At 29.3% G+C, this 25,964-nt stretch overlaps 1 long non-coding RNA gene across 2 annotated transcripts in view; it reads right to left on the bottom strand.

Moving 5' to 3' along the window:
• Positions 1-17,635, bottom strand: part of LOC129960630 (uncharacterized) — a 66,529-nt gene extending 48,894 nt beyond the window's left edge. For both annotated transcript variants that reach the window (XR_008783642.1, XR_008783641.1), the window contains exon 1: positions 17,367-17,635. This is a non-coding gene — a long non-coding RNA (uncharacterized LOC129960630). The remainder of the gene's footprint in view (positions 1-17,366) is intronic.
• Between the last annotated feature and the right edge of the window lie 8,329 nt (positions 17,636-25,964).

The following is a 25,964-nucleotide window of genomic DNA, read 5'->3' as shown; positions in this document are numbered from 1 at the left end:
AGTTAGATGGTTCACTATACGTTATGTCTGTCTGTCGCTTTATCTGTCTGTGAACTAGATTCATTGAGCTACAGCACTGAAATTTGTATATAGCCTTAATACCAAATTTGTAGATTTCTTTTAAAATTTGTACAAAATCGATTGATATGATATCTGTCTATTTGTATGCAAACGGACGCGATAACTCAAAATCGCAAAGAGCTATATGAAGGAAATTTCACGTGCAGATTTATGATCAGAATAGTATATATGTATTAAAAGCTGGAGCAAATCTGTCAAAGGGGTGGGGAGATCACGTGTTGGTATGCATATTTGTGTGTGTGTGTGTGTGTGAATGCAAGAACTAAAAAACGCAAGGACTTAGAAAAATAAGATTTGGTATGTTATCTTAAGAGAAAAATTGAAGATATGGATCAAATTTTTGATCTATCTGGGGCAAATGAAGGCGTACGAAATCTCTATTCAGCTTTTTTTATTATATTTCATAACATAAAACACGCCATACTGCGTCACTGCACGCGAAAATGAGGAGTGAGGGCATTAATACTTAAACTGCTTAATCTTTGAGGGTTTGCTGAATTTCCTACTCTACTTTCAACCTTCTATAAGTTCAAGGGGTGCAGAGAAGGATAGAAAAGAAAGTGCTAATTTCTTAAGTAAGGAGAAAGTCGAGAGCAGAACACTTTTACAGCCCGTTAGTATCTCGTTTACAATTCATCATAACAAATATTATGGAATATTCTTATTTTTTTTCTCAAATTCACTATCAGATGGCGCCACTGATACGTAGATTAAGTTACTCGCTTAATTTTTTTTTTATTCAGCTCTGGAATTACTGACATAGTGCACTGTCATAGAGAACATATAATTATATAGATTTAGTGCAAATTTAGAAGATATAAATGTACAAATTTAGAAGATATAAATGTACAAATTTAGAAGATATAAATGTACAAATTTAGAAGATATAAATGTACAAATTTAGAAGATATAAATGTACAAATTTAGAAGATATAAATGTACAAATTTAGAAGATATAAATGTACAAATTTAGAAGATATAAATGTACAAATTTAGAAGATATAAATGTAAAAAATTATTAAATCACTAAGAAATGAATGAAAAATCAATTACACAGTTTCATCTTTACAAACAAGTCATCCTGAATAAAAGTATAGAAAAACAGGTTTTTGAATATCTTATAATGTTAATGATGAAAGAATTTTTATTATTTGCGAAAGATATTTCAATAAATGTCATGAAGTCATGCAAAATCTCGAGATCTTACTAGTTTCAAAAGTGTTAATTTTAAGACTAACTCAAATACATTCAAAAACAACTATTGTCTATAACAATTCAAGAGGACAGTGTGTAGTAGACTACATCAATTACATCACCAATAGATTACGAAATGCTCTTTACTCATCGCACTGCTTAATGAAATAAACTTGTTTTAGATGTGGAATTTTTTGGTTTGATAGATTACCAATAGATTACGAAATGCTCTTTACTCATCGCACTGCTTAATGAAATAAACAAACTTGTTTTAGATGTGGAATTTTTTGGTTTGATAGATTACCAATAGATTACGAAATGCTCTTTACTCATCGCACTGCTTAATGAAATAAACAAACTTGTTTTAGATGTGGAATTTTTTGGTTTGATAGATTACCAATAGATTACGAAATGCTCTTTACTCATCGCACTGCTTAATGAAATAAACAAACTTGTTTTAGATGTGGAATTTTGTTGTCAGAGTATTAATTATTTGCGCTTATTAAATTATGTACAAATACATCAATACTTTTAACAACATTGAGATAATATTCAGCATTATTCGTTGGTACTATTAATGCACGTACACTTTTTCGAAATTTTCGATTTCAGCTCCAATGGATTGAAGAATCCAGTATTTCTTTATGAGAATAAAAATATAAATATTGTTTTCAAACAAAAGCCTTCAGAATACAATAAAACATTTTAAACACTGCTTCATTCATATTTTAAAAAATGGAATTTTGAAATCCAATTTCTATTCTTTTTTCTGATATGCTGCAGTTTTGAAATTTATTCTTGTGAATTTGCGATAAAATTACAATATTTTAATATTTTTAAAATATATTTATCATCTAACGGATTTATTAACCATGGCTTAATGTTTGTACTCTGTATATGATGGGCCAGCATGGGGTTGTGTACTATGAACTGCTTCAACCTAATGAGAACTTGACCGATGAATGTTACCAAATACAACTGATGTGTTTGATCCGAGTATTGAAGAAAAAACGGTCACAATTCGGGCAAGGGCATGGTAAATCAAATTTTCAACATAACAAAGATCGACCAAATGTTTCTCGTGCAGTTAAAAATATTCAGAAATGCTGAAATCGGATGCTTTACCCTACCCACCAATTCATCAGATATGGCTCCATAGGGTTACGACTTGTTCCGATTCATAAAACATGGTTAGTTCAGAAGTGATTCCAATCTTATGAAGATAATAAAAAAATGGAACATCTGGCGAATCGAATCAACAGTTGAGTTGTTTTTTCGACGTGGAATCCATACCCTCTTTAAGAGTAGTGGCTAGCGATGAACAATAGTTTGAAAAATAATAATGAACACAATTTTTCACAATAAACCTTGACTTTACAAAAATATATTCCTCAATATTAATTCAAATCCTAGCGCATTTATTGAATTTGTGAATAAATTTTGATTCCAAATCAATGGCAGCATTTATTAATGGATTCAGTAAAAAATGTTGACAAGATCATATATTTTTAATAATGCATCATTCATTTAAAGATAAAAAAGAATAATTAATACAGTAAAAATTCTACTTTTTCAGTGTATAAATAAAAGTTTGCTTTTAAAAAGATTTAAATTCACGATTTAAATTTCAGTTCTGTCAACGGATAAGATATTAGATTTAAATTAGTCTTGGAAAACTCATCGAATACTCTAGAAAAGTTATTCCCAATGGACAGTTCCCTAAAGGAAAAAACTGTTGCATTTTAAGTAGATTTAAAACATTCCAAGAAATATGTAAATAATTCGTGGAATTATATGTCAAAATAAAATGAATTACTCCATATGATCTGAGAATTTCTTATTTTTTGGTTTATCTATTAGAAAACCTCATAATACGATAAAGATTACAGACATTGAAATATAATTCACGCCATGTTTCTTGCATACTAAAACATTCCAGAGTTTATTTTTTTATTACTTTGAAAGTCAATATGATTTAAAAATATCCTAAACAATCGTTTTTGAAGCAGATGCGCAATTTACTTAAAGACCTACACAGTGTTATTTGATCGTAATTATTTGAGAGCTACATTTAGTTTTATCTCAACCACAGTCTGATATTCTTGCATTTCTGGAAAACAGGATATTTTCTGACTCAAAGAATAACTATTATACAGTTTTTAATCAAAATAATTGAAAAACTTTTGCTATTTTAACTTTCCAAATACTTTAGCTATAAGAGTATTTGAATAAATATTCCTTAAACAAACACTAGCAACAAAATTTATAACATTTTATAAAATGTCTGCTATCAAAATTTCTTAATATTCTATACAGGAGAAAAAAATTTCATAAAGGAGAAGCCAAATACGTTGTCCAAGTGATATTAATTTTATGAATTGCAGTGCATGAAAGGAACCCAAATAATAGCAAAGATTTGATCGTTTCTTTGTGTGTGGCATTCATAAATCGCATTAGGAATTATATTTTTTAATAAAAAGCAACTTTAATCATGATTGGGAAATCTAAAATACATGATAAAAATAGAGTGTTGCTTCACTTCGCTTTCACATATCACTTTCCAAGTAATATATAATTTTGAAACGCTGTCTCCTCTTTCGCGACGTGGACTGTCTAGACGTGTACTCCGAATACAAATGAATTCTGAATCGTATTAAAGGTGTTTTACTGAAATCACAAGATAGAAAATTTATAAAAGCTATATTTAAATGAAATGCAAATATGTAAAATCCTCTTTAAGAGTTTGTTTTAATGTTGGATTTCATTTAGCAAGAACCATTAAGTTTTTGAAACCATTAAAAACTTTCAAGTTTGGTAAATAGGAATGAAGGATAAGAAAAGGGAGTAGATAAAAAAAAAGTATTGTATAGGACACAAAAAAAAGTTAAAGACGGAAACGAAAATGGTTTGGTTTACTTATATTAACGTCCCTCTTTAAATCAACACTAGGGCTATTTTTGGACGAATATAGTAATTTTAAAACGCTGTCAGATGATGAGGACGACACCCGAGCTGGAACCCTCCTCTCGAAACTTCCACACCGCACCGAACCAGCAGGTGGACGTTTGGCCCCCACGGATTTAACGTGCATCAGATCCACTTGCTCTACGGTTATTTGGTGGAATCGGGTTTCGAACCTGAAATTCTCCAATCCCCAAGCCGAGACCCTACCACCAGGTCACCGCGGCCTGGAAATGAAAGTGGGGAATCGTATATAGGAACGGAAATTCAAAATCATTTGCATTACGTCAGAAATGATTAAAACAGAGGAAAAATGAAGTACAAATAAGACAACAAATGTGGACACACATACACACACCTTTACGTACCCCCTCCTAGATCCATTTGCACGTATTTACATATACATACATTATATATTCTTACGTGTATATATATAAACATATTTTAGCTGTTGCGTGACCGAATAGAAGTAACTTTTGAAATTTTGAAACTTCGATTTTCTTCACAACGGGGGGCATAATTTACGTACAAAGAATAAGTGGTAGGAAATACAACAGTCTACATCGCGACACAAGAGCAGAAGAAACCAAAATTTTTCTCCTCAAGAATTTTCCAATGACATTTTGATCAGGATTTTTTTGACACGTGTAGACTTAAGAAGGGGAAATTTAGGTATCTTTAAAAGAACGTTGTAAGTATTAAGGATTTTTATTTCTTCACTGAAATACTAACTCGGTAAAATGCTGAGACCAGCAGTTTTACTGAGCACTTGCTGAATTAAGTAAAATAAATTGGGAATTGGATCAGGAAATAAGAGAATATTTTAGAATGAAGTTAATTTGGGTTAAATTAAGATACAAATCTGGATATTAATTAGAATTTAATTTAGATTAAGAGATACGATTATATAAATATTACATACACATAGATACCCCTACATTCCACCCCCTCGATCCATTTGCACGTATTTAAGTATACATATATTGTATATTCATACGTATATATATACAGGGTGTCTCAAAAACCTTGACCGTGGCTTTCATTCCTTAAATATTGATCACAGACATATACTGTAAATTACAAAGTTGCGTACATCATGTCTATGATCAACACATATTACACGTATATGCAAATATACAATAAACTGAGAATTAATTCATTTGCATAAATTAGGGAATAGATTGCACTCAATAATTTTAAATGAATTTTTTGGAAAGTATCAATTTAGAAGTGATAAAGAATTTTCAGGAAATTATTCTGTTTTCAAAAAAAGTTTATTAAAGTCTTTTAATCAATTTCTAAAATAATAAAAATAAGAAACATTAAAAGAAGCCCAAAGAAAGTTAACTTAATAAAAAAAAAATCAAACTCTAAAGTAAGCACAAAAATCACTATGTACAATTGATTATAAAATTTTCAAACTTCACCTAAGTTCCTAGCGAAGTTATTTGAAGGCTTAATGAACTAATTACTGAAATGTGTTGGTGTATTTAATCCTTGCATCATTTATGTATTATTTAATATAGGAAATATCCTTATCCTTCGTGACAAAATATTTCGGAAAATTACATATGGTCTGTTGTGCCATTTTTTTTTTTATCAAAACCTGTATTACTTTTTCAGCAAAATTTAATTTGATAAATGGGTGTAAATCCCTGGACTGAGTAAAATTGATATAGATAGAATTCCCCGATTATTCCTGTCATAGATACAAAAAGGACGCATTGCTTTTTCAAAAAGTTTATCCTCTTTACAACATTCAAAAGAAACTATATGCTGCCAGTTTCAAGAGAAATGGTTTCAATATACCCAAGGTCACATCAGAATTTTTTTCTGTAACGTATGTTAGCATGCATTTACATACAGACAGACAGACTTTATAACGTCCATAATTTATTTTTCCATTCCAAAAAAATTTAAATTATATATTTTATTATTATAAAAAAAAATCTTAGAACATCAAAATTGCAGCCCTTCATCTTTTGCTTTTATTTAAAATTGTGAAAACATTTGCAAGTCTCGGATAAACTACCACATTTATAATAAATTTCAAAACATGCATATCATTTTTTACCTAAAAAAAATTATGAATGAAGCATATATATTATTTTGACAAAAACAAATGAGAAGTGGAAAGCAGTTATTAGTTTTTTAAGTATTGATTAATTAAGAAGATCAATATTTGAGTGCACATAATTGTCAAATATTAATATTTAGATAAAACAAATATTGGCACAGATTTTTAAAAAACTACTTAATGCAAGTTATGCCTGACCTTAGTGATATCAAAATTTTATTACAAACAACGAGATATTATCTGAAGAAGTAAAGATATTTTAAGAAAATGTTAAAGTTGAAAAAGAGCTTGGTCAAAAATAAATTTTTTATTGTGTTTACTTTTAGCTCCCCCCCCCCTCCATTAAAATCGATCAGAATTTTCCGCTTGAAAGTTTTAGTAAATTTTCAGAAGATTTTTTTTATTGGTTTCTACTAGCGCCTTTTTACTTTTATGTTATTCATTAATACAGAGTTTCTACACAAATAATAAGTTTTATTGAATTCCAGTCTAATAGTTTCACAAACCATTCAAGCATTTTCCTTTTATTCATAACGAAACTTGAATGTTAATGAAACAAAATAATCGATTTGAGCAACATTTTGTAACTGAAGAGACTTATATGTTCCATCCCAAATTACATACTTTCAATTTAAAAAAAATATTCTAACATCGCTTTTAGTTTGTTAAATAATTGCTCTAATTGTTTTGGAACATCTAAGAATGATTCATTTTTAACAGAATGAATTATTTATGCTTGTAACTTATAAAACAAAAAATGGGGACAGAAAACGGATGTGCTGATATTGAACTAGCAGACAACTCCTTTTGGTTCAGTTCAGTTATATTAACTTCCCGTTTTAAAGCAACACTAGGGCTATTTTGTGACGGACCTCGAAATTTTGAACCGCGATCAGATGACGAGGACAACACCTGAGCTGGCACCCCCTCTCCAAACTTCCGCATCGCATCAGACAGCTCCTCTTCAAGCCATTTCATTGTATTTTTGCTTCATGTAAAATTCATGATATAAATTTTCAGAACGTGAAATGATCAAGAAATACTCTGACCCCAAATACATCTGAATCAGAGAATACAAATTATGTTTACCGTCCGTTGAAGCACATAAAAATATTTTAATTAATAACTAGATACAATTGCCAACCAGCTGATCCACCGGGAGTATTAGGTGTGCATAGCAGCAATTAAAATTCATATGCCTAATTTGATACTCATGATACCTTAGAGTACTTTTAACATCGTATTGTGATAGACATTAAAGCTGATTGAATTTAATAGCTTTAAAACTTGTGTCTGTTGTGTAAATGAATCTTCGCAATTCAGAACAATGACTATGACAATTAATGACTATTAAACAATGAATATTAGTCATAATGTCTAATAATGACTATTATTAAACTGTCTAATAATATTGGGTTGATCTATTTTTTAATTGCAGGCTATTTTTCAAGTTGATATAAATTTTCTTTTCTATTCTTTATGTAAATTGTGCCTATGATAAACAGAATCATCATTCTTTAATTTTCAGCAATGGTAGAATATCACGCGATTAATTATATTTATAGAAGCACTGAAAACGATTTATGTTTCAAGAATTATGTTGTTGAAAATGATGCAAAAAATATTTTTCTTAATCTTTAAAGTTCAGGAAAAGCATCACATTAAATTAGATAACTAGTATCATTAAGAAGATAAATTTTGTAATATTAAAAGGACGCAAAATTCACTTTTGTACAATATCGTTTTTGTAAGCTATAGTGGTAAAAAGCAAAATTCATGCTTAATTTTCAAACTCTAATAATTTTTTTTAAAGAAAATTTCTTCGAGGAGTACATTCTTATCTTCCAAGATATATTTGTACCAGATTTCGTATTTCTAAATCAAACGAAGGATTTATACAAAAACCGACTTTTTGAAAAACCGGTTTTCGAATTCAATATTTCCAAAAAAAAAACCCGGTTTTCGATTTTTTGTCAAAAAAATAGAATAGGGAAAAATATTTTCTCTAAGTTATATAAAATAACAAAAAACGAAATCAGTATCAAATTCAATAAAATTAAAGATTACATATACGTATTATTTACACAAAATAAAAAAAAACTTAAACAAAAATTTTAAATAATACTTATATTGTTTTCACTAATTTTAATTTCTCATAAGAAAATAGGATTTTAAAAACATAAAAAATCGACTTAACGCCGGCTAAGTTTTAAAGCTAAGTCTAATTTTGGACACAATATTACCTGAAATTGAAAATACTCGTTCACTAACTACTGATCTTAGTTTTATAGTTTTCATGGCATCAAATAACAAATCTAAGATTTTTGTTCTTTTATTCGTTGCCTCAAATAAAGAAAATTCAGCTTTGAATGTCTTTGAATTTGCAAGTTTTTCTTCAGGGTCTTCAAGAAATTTATGAATTGATTTTTCCATGGCTTCTTTTAAAAAAGCATTACTCTGACGAGTAGTATCTTCGATTTGCTCTTCATTAGAATCCGTTTCTACATAAGAATTTGGAAATATTCTAGACAATATCTTTCCAGATAACTTAATAATTTCGGTTTTTGAAACTGAAGAAAGTATACTAGATTTCTTCGCTGAACTATAAGTGTGCGAATACAGCAAAAGAATCATTAATTCTATTTTCTTGAATTCGTTCTTCTAAAGCATACAATAATTTAAAACTTATTTCAGTGTTCAAATCTTTTAGTTCATTTAACAGAAATTCAAATATACCTACACTAGTTAATAAATTCGCATCTCGTCGCCTTAAGGCCCCATCGGCTAGACAAATCGGTTCCAGCCGTTTTTTTTTAAATTTTATTTTAAAGAATTGAAATATCTAGACGTTCCGGAAAACCGGTTTTCTTATTTTGAAAACCGGTTTTCGAATGAAAAAGTTGCTTAAAAAAACCGCTTTTTTAAAACCGGGTTTGAAAAACTGTCAAACCCTAATCAAACGGTTTGGCCGTGAAACGACAGTTCTCTTTCTCTCTCTACCCCTCACACACACACCTTCATTATTAGTAGGGATTTCATCACAACAGCGTATACTGACATAAAAATTGTTATCTTGAAAATAAACAAATATAAATGACACAAATAACATTTTGATAAAAATTATTTACTTCAAATATGGTTGGTAGCTATATAAAATTTCATAAAAATTATAGGAAGGGATTCACTTTAAAGTGATAAGAAAATTTTGGCAACTTCTGACGTATTCCATTTTTCATAAACTTAAACAACAAACTTTGTTAAGAAAATTAGGTCTCAAGGGCTTTTAACTTCGGCAAAATTAATTTTTTATAAAACTAATTTTATGGTTTAATATTTGTTAAAACCTTGAAACTTCAATTTATTCTTCAAAAAGGCACCATTTTTCTCTTTTTTTTTTTTTGAACGCATTATTATATTTCCCTTTGGGTATTTACATAATACCGTTTTAACTATTTTATAATATCTTTTTTTTGTCAACTTCCGAGACTTTGTCATTTTTTAAATTAAGAGAGCCTTTTATTTTCTTCATTTTGATGAGATGCTTGAGATGAAGGAATAGTACTCAGATCTTCATAAAAAGATCCATTTTTTTAACGTGATACGAGTAAGACCTGGTACAGGTACAGATTTTTTTTTAACCTGAAGAAGAGATTAAAATCCATAAAATAGAGGAGTATTTTTGTCCCAAATTGATACAAATCATGTTTCGATCAATCAATTTTCACTAATAAGACCGTTGATGGAAATCAGTCATCTCATGTTAAGTAAAAATATTTGTTCTGCATTCAAAGAAAATTGTGATATATAAAAATTCTCAGTTTAATGTCAATGTTATAAGTCCTATTAACATAATGCTTAGAGAAAAAGATATGAAATAATTGAGGTTTTTGGTGTGACCATAAAATAGATTCAATACCTATCTGTGATTAAACTCTGTTCATAAATTTATGAAAATGTTTTTTTTATAAGTTTATGAAAATGTTTTTTTTATAAGTTTATGAAAATGTTTTTTTTATAAGTTTATGAAAATGTTTTTTTTATAAGTTTATGAAAATGTTTTTTTTATAAGTTTATGAAAATGACATTTTAATAAATTTATAATTTCGAAATAAATGTGTCGTAAAACAACAGAAAATTGTTTCCTTACTTATCTTCAAAGAACATGTGCATACTTAATTTTCACTTCACAGTAGTTACAATTCAAATATTAATGTAGTGTCCTGCGTGAAATCGAAGTTCAAGAAATTAAATGTTTGCTTTTTGTGGGGTAAAAAAAGAAGGAATACTCATATTACAAATTTTTTAAAATTTGTAATGTGATTAATGTACAAAATAAAAACAAATAAAAAGCAAATCTACATTTAATTTCCTTTTATTACTAGTGAAATACATAATGGAGAGATAATGTAATTTGATTCAAACGTTATTTATTTATTTATCAGAAACCCACGAATATAGATATTATATAGACTAAATTAGAAATAAATACTAAGTTTAATCTCAAAAAAATGAATTAAATGGAATAAAAAAAGTAGCAATTGATGAATCCAATCTGAAGACTTTATCAAGGGTCACCCTCAGGCAGGTATTGAAACCAGGTTTTTATTTATAAAGGATATTACTTTCGTCCAAGTATTCACCCCTCGTGAATCGAAAATCTTCCAAATTGAGGTTTTTGAGGACAAGAATGAATATCAATAAAGCAATGATATTGAAATTACTCAATAATAATAAGCAAAGTATTATTTCAAAATTCATATCCAAGCAAGACCACAGCAAAATTGAATCAAGCCAAACCACTATATGACCATTATCAAACAAAAAAGCATCACATAAGACAAAAACAAAAAACATACGAGTTGAATGTAAATATGCTCCATAAGATTTATGAAAAAAATTTAATATAATTGTCTGCAGTAATAAATTTAACTAAATTCAACTTTCCAACGCTTACAACGCTTGACCAAAGTGCCTTATCATCATATGAAAGAAATTGAACAATCTCATTTTCATCGAAAACAGAGAAAAACCAGAAAACATTTTTACTTGTAAAAACATTCGAATGCAAGTAAAAAAACAGATACATCATCTCATATTAAAACTTCTAAATTGCAATAATTTTTGGAAAAATCCTAAAAGTTGAGTTTTTCATGCGTTTTTTGTTGCTTCAATATAAGAAATTTTGTTATTATAAATTTTTGTAAACCCGTTAAATTGAGCAAAAATCAGATTTTTGAAAACTTTAGAATTTAAATTCTAATTTTAATTACCTTGAAGTTAAATTCATCCCTTTTATCGTAAATACCAACCAAATGTTTACATTAGAAATTTCTGTTTTTAAATCCAAATAGGTAGCTTTGTAGTGATTTTAGTTCGTTTCCGTTAAACGTACTTCTTTTGAATTACAATCAACAATAATATTAGCATTATCTATGTTTAACAGAAGTAAAATCGTCAATTTATCTCCAACCATTTATTAAATTATGTTTAATTATTTTTTTTTAGTTTAAAAATTGCTTTAATTTTTGGCTGGTAATTTCTTATTATATAAATAGATACATTATTGCAACCGTTTCAAAAGTTGCATTTGTCAGCTTCAAAATCAGATGATTGAACTTCTAATAATAAACTAAAGAAAACGCCACTATACGGAGTGCTGTTCAAAATCAGTTTATATTTCTCAAAATCACAAGATGTAGATAATGTTTACAGCATTGCATCCTTTTCAAAACGTATTTATTAGCCGCACAAACGGATGAATGAACGTTCTAATAACAAACTGCATGCAAATGCCAATGCAAACAAGTGTCAAAAAATGAATAAATTTTACGATTAACCATACCAGTCAGACTAGTAGAAACAAAACAAATGTACCAGACAAAACACGAAGTCATAATTTTGCTTTGAAAATAACTCCTATATTCATAAACTAAATCTTTTTTTAAATTAAAGATACAAGATTTAATTGAGTGTAAAATAATTCTTGCACTTCCTTTTCTTTAGATGCTTCAATTATATAAATTCTACGATTAGTCACACGAATCAGATAAGTACAAACAAATATATCAGACAAAACACGAATAGTCATAAATTTTACTTTCGTTGAAAATAATTCCTATATTCATAATCGACATCTTTTTTTACATTAAAGATACGATACAATATTTTATTTTATTGAAAGTAAAATAATTCTTCCACGTTCTTCTCCTTTAAATGCTTCAAATATGCAAATTATACGATTAGACACATGAGTCAAACTAGTACAAATAAATATACGAGACAAAAAAATTAGTCATAATTTTTACTTTCATAGAAAATACCTAAATTCATAATGTATTTTTTTTTTTACATTACAGATACGATACAAGTTGTTATTAAATATAAAATCATTCTTGCACGTTCTTTCCCTTTAAAAGCTTCAAAATATATATCTAGAAAGATAAAAAAACACTTGGTGGTGTTGCGTGTAAAGAAACCGTAGGCTTTTTCCCACCATGGCCGGAGCGACATATTTTACCTTTCGTATAAGTTGTCATGAGGAGCGTGATCTTTACATACTCAGTACTCGCCTGGCATCGCAATGGATTCCCATTACACAGATGTCAAGAGAAGCCTGCTTTGATGCCGAAATATAACTCTATTACAGAGAGGAAAGACACGACGGTAATGGTTGATATACACTGATACTTGCTGGACCGCCAATGTTGTCTATAGAAGCAAAGTTTATTATCCGGAAAAAATGAGAAAGCAGGGATGTTGGGAGGGAAAAAAACTTTTTCTCTTCTCGCTCTAGGTAATTGCTGTTGTATGGGCTTAGTAACTTTTTTTTAAGTATTAGTGTCGTATGTTTTTTAAACTAGAGACTTGTGTCAAGTTAAAAAAGGGCACTACTACTTTATCTTACGGGTATTTATCTATAAAACGTGGAACAGTGGCTTTAAGCGTTACAAGCTATTTAGGGAAAATATTTTTACTCCATTTTAAAGCTAAAATATTTAATGCATTTCAGATTTTCAACTGCAATAAAATATGCAAAGCAATGAAAATATTGCATTTTCCAATTAATGTATGAGGTTATTTTAAATTAACTTATGAAATATTTTTAGAATTTAATAAAGTTATTTTTTACTTATAAATTTCACATTTTTCAAAGTTAAGAGTATTCTATAAGTAAATAATGAATATTGCATTATTCTAATTTATTACATAACAATAGTTAAGTGCTTGCCATAATATTACATGGCGAATTATTAAATTTATGTATACATCTATTTTAATTTTGATCTAAAATAAAAACTCAAATAATTCGAAAATTTTAAAAATAATTTATTTGCTTTTAAAGGGTTTAAAATGATCACGAATCCCATGGAAAAATGTAATATAGCAACTTGTTATGCTTATACAGAGTTAAACGAAAATGTAATAGTTCTAACTGAAGATAAAGGACAAATAATTGCATAGAGGAGAAGCATAAATTTCATCAATGACGGTTCTTTTTTTATTTTTATTTTTCATAAATGATTCCAGAGAATCGAGCTTTACATCTATGCCAAAAATTTTCTGATTAATTTCCTCCGATTTAGTTTAGTTATATTAACGTCCTATTTTATAACAACACTGGATCTATTTTGGGGCGGACCACATAATTTTTAATCGCGGTCAGATGACGAAGATGACACCTGAAATTGGAACTCCCCTCTCCACACTTCTACACCATACCAGTGGTAGGACTTTTGGCCCCGATGGATTTAGCGTGCATCAAACCCGCTTACACGACAGCTCATCGGTGGAATCGGGTCTCCAACCTGAAACCCTCCGGTTCCGACGTCGAAACCTTACCACCAGGACACCGCGGCACAAGTTATAAATTGAAAAGGCTGACTCGAATGAATTCAACGAAAAAAATTATAATCCCTCTTGACAATCCTCGGGATAACTAATCTAGTTTTTTAATTACCCGTAAATTATTTAGCCTTCCCACATGGAATTGTAACAAGAAAACAGCAGAGCAAAGCTATCTACTGTGTGATTAGAAGAGAGACAGAATAGTTCTGCGGCGACAAATGAATGCCTAGAGCTTTTGAAGCTTAACAGAGCAGTATCTATAGCAACCTGTTATATAGACGAAAAAAAAAAAAAATCCAGTGATACAACATATGCAAAACCAATTGACAAAAAGTTTAAAATTCAGGTACTTTCATTTAGAATGCTTCAATTAAAATATTAAAATAATGAAATAAATTTTTACACTCGAATTTTATAATTGTCTTAGCAGCTGTAATTCATTTTTAGCGATTTAGTTTAATTCTTATCTTTACTTAATTCTATCTATCTTTTAGCGATTTAGTTTAATTCTTATACTTTAGTTTTTTTCTATCTATCTTATTAATAATTCAACGAAACACACCCACAGCCACACGGACACGCGCGCACTCGCGCACACGCACGCACACAGAAAGAGTACTTATTGTGAGCTTAGCACTATTAAATTAAAGATAAATGCTAACTGAACTTTCTCTTTAAATTTCTTCAATAGCAAGAGTAAAGCCACGAGATTTATAAAGATTATTAAGAAGCCAAACCGCTTCTTGTAATCGATGCTTACTTTGAAAAGGAAACTGTTTCTACGCAATGAGTTAGAAAAGTAAAAATTACACTTCACTAACTAAAGATTTCCACTCAATGAATTATGGCTGAAATTAGAAATTCGAAAGCTTTTGAGTCATTAATTGAAATGGGAATAAGGGAACTCACTCGACGGAGGATTTACGAAAGGATAACTGCTCAAAAAATGAAACTGTTGATTATTCATCATTACGGATAACTTAAACCGTAGTTGATAATTGAATTTCGAGTTGTGATTAAGTACTTATTAATTAACTTTGTGAGGAAATAATTTGTCATCATCAATATATTGCACAAAGTTAATTCCTCTCATGTAACATCTTTGAAAAATTTTTCCATTCTGTAAGAACTATAGCAGTGGAATTACAGGTGCTGTATATTATTCGTTAATACTTGGCAGAGAGAAAATTTTAATTAATTTAAAGTATGAAATATGCGAGATAACTATTGCTCAAATTGTATTTAAGTGTCGCCTACCTTTTAGGAATGTTTTAATGGGTATGATAATGTAAATTGAAGTTATAATTCAAAGTCTAATTTGGTGGATGTTTCTTGGGCTATTCTGGATATTTTTGAGCAAGCGTCCTTTCAAATTGATTCAAATTTCAAAGCACAGCATTTGCCGAATTATTTTAATAATCATTAAAATATTTATAATTCAAACAATTCTCAAATTGAAGTGCATATTACCATCATTTACAACGTTCATTAAAATAATCCTTATAAAATTTTCAAATAAATCAGAGACTAAACAACTTATTTGTAATTCGCTAAGAGAAAAAAAAATGACTTTTAAGCACAAATGAAGTTGGATATTTTCTGATCGGTCATTGCTTTTAGTGCTTTGAAAGTATCATTTATAGTTATTTTCAAAGTTATTTTAATATTTATTACATAATAATTTTATATTTACTTTAAAGCCATAGAAAAATAAAAGAAGATTGGAAATAAATTTAATTTTTAGAGGATTTAGATTGAAATACAAATGTGTTTTGATTTAATAACCCATTATTATCGGTTTCATAAAAAATTGCTTAGAAACCATTTGATGTATTTAAGATGCAGTGATTGGATTTTTAAAATTTTGTTTTGATGTTTATTTTGCTTCATGCAATACTGTAGCTTTCGAATTGTGTAGTTTTTATTGACTTAATAAATTAACTGAAATTACAAATAACAATGATCATCATTTACATATTTGGTTAACCCCTGCAACATGATTATGCATTTCCTCATGTTTTCAAGTTTTTTGTTCGATATTTGGTTTTATGAATCATTCTCCATACAGTATGAATCAAATTCCATGTGACGTTTTAGTTTTTCATTTAAAAACAAGTACAAAGGGTTAAATATGTGACACACCTGTAACTTTTGAAGAACACAGATACATCTTTATAAATGACAAAAGATGGATTACAACATATGTTTCAGAACTAGTAGGCAGGTTGGATCAAGTGTATACAACTGGAAAGAGATTACATCGAAAAAGACTATATGCAAATGAACTCTGCCTAATGTATTTTATGAATAACAAAACTATTCTGTTTTTATTTGCTCTTATATTCTACATATAGTATACGTTTGAGGACAATTCTATTCTACTTTTCTTTATAAAGGATGCAATCAATGAATTCTCTGAAGCATGAGATGTAATCCATTCTTAATGGGAGGAATTTTAGAAAGAAATGAGAAACAAGATGCTTTAAGGTAGTAAGGTAACCTTTATTAATAAACTAAATTTATGATATGCGAGATAACAGAAAATGAAAGACAAGTAGTGATATCTGTTTTCTGAAAGTTTATAATATTTTTATTTTTGCTTTTAAATTTTACAAAACTCCTTTTCTATGGTAATAAATAGTGACAAAAAGCAATTCAACTATTTTCCTAAATGAATCCATTTCTACAGCATTTTATTTCATTCAAGCAGAAAACGCAAAAGGTAAAAATATATAATTTTATTATTTTAAAAACAAACTTATTCATTTCTGTTTCAAATCTTTCGAATGCAAATAAAAGTTTCATAAAAATCAACAATATTCTAAGAAAGTTGTCAAAAATTTAAATGGTCAAAAACTTTTAAACCATCATCTGAGTTTCCAACAAATCGACAAAAGTCTCAAGACTGCTTAAGAATCAGAATCTCAGTATATAAAAAAGGATTCTTGAATATATTCCCCATAAACAGAATATATGCGGACCTTCAAAAATGTCTCCGTTTCAAAAACCAAACAAACCCATTGGTTCATTTTTAATATCTCTTGCTTCTGCATATTTTTGTCTTTCTCTAAAATGATTTCACTTAAACTTTCAAAATGACACAATAATTTCACTTAAACTTTCAAAATAACACAATTTCACTTAAACTTTCAAAATGACACAAGAATAATAAATGTCACAATAATAGTTAAAAAAATATCTTATTTACCTTCTCTGCCAGCCCGGGATTTATTTTCTTGGTCTACTTTCGATGCGATTTCAAATGCCGTAACAGCAACTTCATCTAATATCTTAAGATTAACAATTTGGACTGGCTAAAGATCACAGATGCACGTTCCAAAACAGTCCATTGTAACTGGAATGAGGCCAAACTAAGTGTCAGATACCTTGTAGGAATCGTAAAAAGAATTATATTTTCAAGATGAATTAATTTTTGATCTAAGATTGTGTTCAGGTAAACTGTGCTTTGGGAAACAACCTTAGTCGATAGAATACGAAATCATTTGCATTTCTGTGATGATTGCATGATGACGTGTACAACACGCCATTGGCGGTTTTGTGACAAAAGCATTTCAAAGCGTGTGGCGCGCCTTCCCACAGCAAGTGGTCACGTTGCATTGTAAGCAAAAATATTTCGATGTTTTTGTTATATTTGAAAATGCTCATCTCGATCATGACTCTGATCTTACAAAATAGCTGCCGTCAGCAAATCTTTCAGGTTGAAGTGAAGATTAGTGTGCCCCTGAGTTTGCCTCCAATATGGCAACCCGACAGAACGCTCTTCTAGCAACCCTAATGCTGTTTTGTTTAATACTTTTTTCAATGGTTGAGTTGTACATGAAATATAACTATTTTATAAAAAATTAAAACTATGTTAAATTAAAAATAATAAAAAAAATATGGATTTAATTTTATTCTTTATTATAATTAAAAGCTTTTTTACAACTAATAAGACACTGCAATTTTATTTTTAATGTGAATACGAACAGAAAATATTTATTCTTTTGGAATTTTTAATTGTCAATATGCGCTTTAAAAAAATCGTCTGAATTCTTACTTTACGAAATCGGCTGCATTCTTACTTTAAAAGTCAGCTGCAATGGAATCCTTCGTAGTTCTTGTAATTCTTTTGGTAATAACGGTTGGCTCCCTTGATAATGTGCAATGTTGACAATTGTGCAACAATGGATGTCGGGTAAATGGGATGAAAAACAGTATTTCGAACCTGCAGAATGGATGAAGGGTGAGTGGAATATATTATTTTACGAGTTGATGAAGTTGGGAAAAGAATGCTTGTTTGAAATTTGGTATGGAAATGGTATGGAAAATGTTTTGATTGCTTCTTCTTCCTTTTTTTTCTTATTTTGGTTATGTACTGTTCCTGTTATCCAAACAGTCCTTATGTTCAATGTGCTAGCGAAGCTACTAGGTTCCCGCTCCCGCTGCTAGCGAAGCCGTAGGATGTTTTTTTTTTTTTAATTAAAAAAATTCTGCCCGGTGCCTTCAACAGATACTGAAGGCATCGCATCCTCTAACTTTTGCTTTGCACCCAACAGACCGGCGCAGCTGGTCTGAAAAAAAAAACAAAAACAATACTTATGAGTAAAAAAAATCATAATTACATTGCGGAACGGGGTAACCGTAACTGTTCCGCTTCTTTACTTTGTCCGCCATCTTTATTGGCGTATTGGCATCCTTGGTGAAGCAAGGGGCACACTAAACTTCACTTTTACCCTTGAAAGTTTGGTTTTCAAAGTGTAGAAATGCAAAGTACGCTTTAGGTTGTCGTATGTTTGACAAGCAAAGGACGAAGAGTTCTTTCTCTACTTACAGGTATAGTCAAATTCATATTCTTCAGATTATAGTCCATTCTAATAATTTGTCTTTTTGGTGGCATTTTGAACTTGAAAGTTAAGAATCTTAATATGAAAGTAAAAAATAAGTATTAAAATGAATATATATATATATAGTTTTTTAAATGGTAATTGTATGCGAGTATTACAGCCACTAATGGCCTCGTTCCTCTACTGCTGGATTCGTGAAATTTTTGCGATTCACAATCGAACCATAAATATTTTGAGAAAATTCATCCGGTATAAAAGAATAAAATTAACTTTCCTTGCAGCTAAAGCAGTGCGTTACATGTCTTTATTTTTTAAACTATACGAAGAAAGGGAAACTTTTCAGATCAAACTAATAACAACTGTTTTAAAAGACAAGTAAAAGCAGATTTCCTTTCCTACAAGAAATGTTATTGAATTTACTATTTGAGCTTCCTTTCATTGTAATCGAGACTTCCTTTGATAACTCAGAACTCATCAAGGTTCTTGTGTTCAGATACTTATTATTTTGAGTGTTAATAAAAGTTCAATTAAAAAAGCATACTTTAATCAAAATATTTCATCACTTATCAAACAAGTTTTTAATGAAAGTTTCAGCGCTCATTTCAAGCCATTTGCTTCCGCTTTCTTATGTATGGTGGCGGATTTCTGGTAGTAATGGGTCTTTAACACACAATCATTTATCTAAAAACTAAAAGTTTCTGACTGTTTAACATATTTTTAAAGGAATTTGGCTACATGTCCGAGTGAAAAAGAATTCCAGTTTTACCGTGCATACTCTGTGAATTATTTAATATGAAAATTCTCACTTTGATAGTCAAGTTTTCCCGTACTCACAAAATCCTATTTCATCAGAAATATTTTAATAAGTAGATGTAGTAAGCGCCAAGAAGCGATCTATAGCCACTGCTGATTTTTTACTTGTTTGGTGAGATGGAATTATTGATTTTTCACTCATTTCTACAAGTGTTTTCTAAATTTCTTCACTTAAGTATTCTCGATGACACAATACTATTTAATACCTTCAGAGTTTAATTATCAACTGGCCGATTCATTTAATTAAATTTTTATTCCATGAAAGTGGTGCCATCCTGCATGAATTTTAGAGAAAATGGATTGAAATATTTATAATGCTAAATTATAAATTAAAATCTAAAAAGTAAAAACAATATTTCAAAAACATTCTACTAATAAGTGTTTTTAAACATTGTTTTGTTTATATTTATTTTTATCAATGACTATTCTATATATATATACTTTGTCCTTGAATAAGAAAGCTTGTTAAAAAAATCCTAGTAATTTCAAAGGAATAAAGGGCAAAATAAAATGATTTTTTATATTCGCATATAAATATAAATATGTGTAAAAATAGTTTAAATCGTCTAAAGGTAGTATGCTTGTTTTTAATCAAAAAATAATAATAGGGGAAAAGAAATTTCGCAAGATTCCGAAGAACACGGGATTGTACTTATTGTAATTATTCACTTTTTTAACGTACGCATAAATCGTAACAAAAAATTTTTGTAGATAAAAAACAATTTTTTTATGTGAGAAAAAGTATAATTTAACCGGAAGAAAACCTGAGAAGATAAAAAATAAGTTTTGAAGAATAGGAAAAGAGTGGGTGCATCTTTTAATTAAAAAAATATTCTGTGGATATGGAATCCATGAATTATTTGCTCATAATTACCCTCAAGAATTATAAAGTTTTAAGAGATATTAAATATGGAGTGAATAAGCGTGGTAGTAGGATATTATTAAATTCATATCTAACTTTCGCTGCAGATTCAAAACTTACATCTGCCTTAAGATTTAGTCAAATCTACGCTTACAAAAGGGAATGTTTTTGTTTGCGAGGTCTAGACGAATTTATCGCATTTAACCATGACATTACGCACACAGATAGAATTAAAGGTAAAACAATACATCTTGGAACCCGAATTTAAAAATTTAATATTGAGAATTTTCCAGTGATTATTTAGTATTATTTTGGGTGATTTTTTTGGGCACAATTTTCTTCAATTTCTAATAACTGTCGGAAAAAAATCAGTGGACCATAGAATAAAACAATTTTAAAGAAATTTAACCTCTGACATAATTCACTAAATTTTGAGAAATTTTTAAAAGATCGCAGAATTAAATTTAACATTTCTTTATTGGATATTTTAAATATGTTATCTTTTCTTCACATTTTTGACGACATTATTCAAGCACTTTTTCTTTAACTTAAAACAAAGATTACAATATTTTTATTTTTAATCATTTATTTCCGTAATGAATTATTTCTTTCCAATTTGGAAATAACTGGATTAGGAAATCAAGAGTTACATAAATTATTTTTATATAATTGAAATTTTAATAGCATAATTTACAGCACAGTTTTTTTTTACTCGGTCTTTGTTTCCGGTTTTTTTTTTCTGATTTTTGTCGTTTATGTTTAATTTTCCACATCCTTGTAATAAAGAAAAATGAACACCGAAAAACATAATTCTTACTTCGTTTTTATAATTTTATTTTATGTTACTGTGGTTTTGATATCGATAATATGCAACATGCTATGGGCAACGGCATACAGGCTATGCTAGTTTTTCATGATGGCAAGCGAAGGTTAAAAATCGGAGCCTCTACAACGATATCTAGCGCGTATCATCAAAAAAGATACAAATTTCGCAAATCAATTCAAATATTTATTCAATTTTTATCGTCTGTATTTAATTCGCCATATCATTGTTATGAAGTAAAATATAAATGGAGAAACATATTCATTTTCCCTTCTTTTCCATAATTTTATTTTATTGCCCTTGTTTTATTTTCGATAGTATTCATCATGTTATAGGCAACGGCATGCCGGCTATGCTAGTGTTCTTATTAAGAAAAGCGAATGTTAAAAATCCGAGCCTTTACGGAAATAACTGGCGCATATCATTAAAAAGGTATGCAAATCTAGCAAAGAAATTCAAATACTCATCCAAATGAATAATTGAATCGATCGTGTATACAACAACATGTGTATACAACAATACAACTTATGGCAAAGAAACAACAACAACAAAAAATGCCGATGCCCGGTCCTTAATTGTCTTCAAACTTAGACTCATTATTTTATTAAATAAGAAATTATTACGAGTTGAAAAATTAACCATTACTGTTTTATAGTATTATTTACGTCAGTGAAGTAAAAATAGATGAAATCTTTCCATGAGAATTTCACTCCTTGTAGAATCGTCAATAGACCCATCTAGTTCTGCTCTATTTGTGTCATTTGCGCGTTCCCAGAATTCTTCTTTAGATTCATTTTCCTTTTATTTGTTCTTTTCCGATGTTGACATTCAATTTCTTCTTAAACCTAGCTTACATATTTTAATTCGAAATTAGTGAAACGTTTCAATATAATTCTTAGTAAAACTTCTTGACCATCTTGCATCCGACCCTTCTTTTAGTAAAATCAAAGCTAACTGGACTGGAGCATGCGCGGAAACGAGAAGCGTTTTTGTATCTGAAAACAGACAGTGCAGTCAATTCATGTGTAGTACTGTCGTTTTGATTCATTTAAGAGTCCGAATTACATTTAAGGATTTTCATGGAACCATTATTTGTCTTCTATTAGATATTCCATGTTTTCAAAATATGAAAGTACTTTTCAGGGAATTGTCTTCGAATGCGAGAATTATGCGTTTTGATTAAATTATAGTAATTTATTTAAAAGGCAAAAATCAACTGCACGTACTTTAACTTATATGGACTGAAATAGCAACAGATGCCCAAACTGGATATATAATCTAATTAGGAGTAAAATTATCTTGATCTTGCAAGCTTCCAGGATATAAGAATTAGTTTATAATGTGAATGAATGTCTAAATTGAGCGAATGAATTGTATTCAATCATATCGTTTTATCCATGAGCGTTTAAGAAAATATAGATATAATTACGAATTATCTGACTTTGAATTAAACATGAAAAACCAAAAATGCCTATTGTGCCACAAATTTTTATTTAACTTTTAATGTGTTAACTAATAAGTCATTGTTTGCCTTAAAATGAGCAGATGATTATAAGGAATTTTCAGCTGTTTGGAAGATGATAGAAACACAGTTATTCATAGAATTTTACCTTCATCTCTCCCATAAGCAAGCCATGTACACGGTCTAAGCTTCGAGATCGAAGGCTTCCAGTTTTAAAATCCGATTCGACCAAAGAATCGGTATGCAAGCGAATCCGGTACAATTTAAATCCGTCCTGGTTAAAAATTTGGTTCCGACTCAGGTGTTGTCGTCGTCATCTAATCAAGGTTCAAAATTATGAAATCCAGCTTAAAATAGCCTTTGTGTGTTGCTTCGAAATGAGAGCATGCTTTTTAAAATGGAATTTCCCCAAATAATTTAGTCGATTAATATAACGAAAGGATTCATATCACGAATTAAACGAATGTTTTTAATTTTAAATCTTTATTTCAATTTCTAATAAAAAGATTTGAAAACATTCAAGCCTGTATATAAGTATAAATATTCCGAATAATTTCAAGTGACGCAAGTTTTTACTTCTCAAATTGGGCCACAATCACTTTTATTTTAATCCTATGCTAATGGAAGATAATTCGATGCATAATTAATCACTTAATACATGGACCTGTTTATTACATCAAAAAATAAATACATACAACTACTTTAAGTTGAGATTCCCTGAAAAATGAATCTACATCATTTTAACATTCTGTAGGTATTTGTAACAATTAAAATTAAAATAAATAAAATGCCAAAATGATGCATCGTCTTGAATGGTGGCTGAGAGAAGACTGCAAAGGGTTAATGACCTTGCATATTTACAGAAACGAAGTTTTATCCTTTGAAAGAGAATTGCACTCTTTTTTTTATTCTATGGTAGTTTTCTTGATTTTTGAAATGGGCCAGAACCCTTTTTGTATTTCATAATACCCTTGTATATTTCAAGCGTAGAAGCTCCAGTCCCTAAAAAGAGGCCGACATAATATGTCGATCCTCCCTTTTCTAAACGAGAGAAGTGAGTTTGAGGACGGCGCCGAGTGAATGAGATGGATTTGGAAATTCTTGTGAATCATTCAAGACCATGAGTAGCATTCTCGTTTCTTTTCATGAGATATCTTCATTCAGTACTTTTACAAGAACTCATACGTTTTGCTGTGCCGGATGGAGACGCGGGTAGACTCTTCCGCTTGCTATTTATCACTTCTGCTAGATAGAACAATTGGACTCGGACTCAAAAGTTCCTCCCTTTTTTTTTTTTGGCGCAGGGAGGAAACTCGACATCTTGGCTCCTGAACGGGTGTAATGCGTCGAGTTCTACACTTGAGATGAAGCATTTCGAGTACCTTTGTGAAATAAATGGAACTTCAGACGGCCTCTTTTGCGGCAGAGAAGTTTTTGATACAGGGGGAATCAAAAGTGGAAAAGATTTTGATACGGGGAATGAAGAATGGAAAGTTTTTTTTGAGTGTAGAATTTGATGCATAATTTTATTTAATCATTGCTGTGTTATTTCTTATAAAGTAAATTAATCTAATGAATTCGTGATTTGAATGCTATAAGGCCTCGAATGTGTAGATATTAAAAACTGAACTCCAATTCATCTAATCTAAACGAATTGTAATTTGTTGATATTAAAGCATTTATTTTCATTAGCGCGTATTGCCCTCTAAAAATAATTATTTTTTGATTAATATCAAAATAAGGAATTATTTGTAGATGACACCAAAGCAAATATTATTTATTATCTTTCATAGATATTATTTATCTTTCATCATAATTTTATTAATGAACTCATATATAAAACCTGTTACTTTGTTTAAATAATGGTTATTTAATTTATGAGTATAATGAGCTTTAATAATTATGCTTATAATAGAAATGGATAGTTATACTGTTTTTTAATGTTATAATTACCATATTTCTTATTTTCTGAAGTTGGCTTTGTCTATTTGTAAAATTTAGGTATTCTAAGTCCAATAAATTCGACCTTCAAATTTATTCGGATCGCTTTTGGCTTCCTACAGCCTATTATGTTATGTTTCAGAACAGAGAATAATTATTTTAGTTATTACATATTTATTACTTTTGATCTACAGTTAAATTATTGATGTTATTATAATTAATCAAATAATTGTAACTACCAGAAAAGTTAAACTTTTCTAAACAGCAGTTGCTTGATTTTTAGTTTACTTCTATTTTAATTTTAATAATGTTACTTCTCGAATTCCAATATTAAGCTAAAATATTATATTTTAACATTCAAATGTGTTCCAAACATGCCTGACATTTGTAAACTTCCGGCATCTCAATTTTACTGCATCTGTTTTTAAAATCGATGTTTCTTGTACTCTCACAAAATTTCCGTTTTCCGTACATTATTAGGTACTGAAAAAGTAATTATAATTATTAGTTATTTCATTTATAGCATTATTATCTCTTTAGTTAATTAGACAACTTAACTAAATATCTTACTAATTAGGTAATCAAAATTATTATAGTTATGAAATCATTTCATACATATAACATTATAAATATTACTTAATTAATGCCAATAAACTACTTTCAAATACGTTGCGATGTAATTGAGTGTTATTTAACTTGGTTTTTCCAGTATTGTCAATTTGCTACTATGCTCAGCAAATTCTTTTTAAATAATCCAAAAGAGAAGTAAATTACCCACTTTTGAGTTCGGATTCGACTTTGATCTGCTCATAACAATAACTATCGGGTAATAAACTTCAGCAGCGAATACCTTGTAATTCCAACATATACGCGATAGCTTTTAAAATATATCTACAAAATTCCAAATGACTGTATTAATTAATGCTTCGTTCTGTTTCTTCTCTTATTGAATTTGTATTTATATTGCTTTAGATGTTGAAAAATTAAAAAAAAGAAGTCATAGAACGGACAATAGTTGTCACAAGTCATTGATGATTTAAGTAGATATGAAGAAATCTATA

The sequence above is a fragment of the Argiope bruennichi genome, chromosome X2, assembly GCF_947563725.1.
Source record: "Argiope bruennichi chromosome X2, qqArgBrue1.1, whole genome shotgun sequence".
Classification (NCBI taxonomy): domain Eukaryota; kingdom Metazoa; phylum Arthropoda; class Arachnida; order Araneae; family Araneidae; genus Argiope; species Argiope bruennichi.
Note: the sequence above shows the minus strand (reverse complement) of the source record. Positions and strands in the feature narration are given on the sequence as shown.